Below are 695 nucleotides of genomic sequence, written 5' to 3'. Positions count from 1 at the left end.
TAGGCGCTGTGGTACGTGCATGTCTAGATAATTAACTATACAACTTTAATAAAGGAAAGTCATCAAGAATCAAGGGCAAATTTTGAAAGCACGTGTCACAACCTGAGATAGCTGACATCTTGAGCTGTCCTCCTGAAATAAATGAGATAGCCTGAGGAATAAGTAAACACTGTACTGGGTTAACTGTATAAAAATTTTGTCCTCTTGGCCTTCAGAAGATATTTTCCCCTATGTGGGTGTATAACATACAAACACTGCGCTCTCCTGCACTGAATCACCCTTGCCGACCTGGCTGCGGGATGAGAGGTGAGGGGTACAACCCTCTGAAAATCTCAAGGCTGCTCATCTCCCTGAACGAACCGACAGACGCAGATCGGGAGATGGGCAGTAACACACCAATTCACATGGCTGATACAACTCATATAGTTTTTAAAGACAAGATTGCCCGTGCCAGGCTGTGACCATCGTGCCTGGAGCGGTCTCTGGCACCAGAGGCAGCTGATGGCAGCGGGGCTGTGGGATGAAGACACTCAGCTCCAAGTGCTGGGCATGGCTTTTGGCCAATGCTGATTTTTACTCTTGGGATAATAACTCCCAGGAGTAAAAAATGTGCAGGAGGAAATCACGCCCTTTAAAGGCTGTCCTCAGGACAGCACTCCTGCCTGCCTTTGGACACCCCCAACATCTCTTTATCT

At 47.5% G+C, this 695-nt stretch overlaps 1 protein-coding gene across 1 annotated transcript in view; it reads left to right on the top strand.

The window, feature by feature from the left end:
- Positions 1-695, top strand: part of LOC104073902 (chromosome unknown open reading frame, human C9orf91) — a 9,182-nt gene that overhangs the window by 7,302 nt on the left and 1,185 nt on the right. The gene's annotated exons all lie outside the window — the stretch shown is intronic.

Source organism: Fulmarus glacialis, unplaced genomic scaffold (genome assembly GCF_000690835.1).
Source record: "Fulmarus glacialis isolate BGI_N327 unplaced genomic scaffold, ASM69083v1 scaffold14053, whole genome shotgun sequence".
In the NCBI taxonomy this organism is placed as follows: Eukaryota; Metazoa; Chordata; class Aves; order Procellariiformes; family Procellariidae; genus Fulmarus; species Fulmarus glacialis.
Note: the sequence above shows the minus strand (reverse complement) of the source record. Positions and strands in the feature narration are given on the sequence as shown.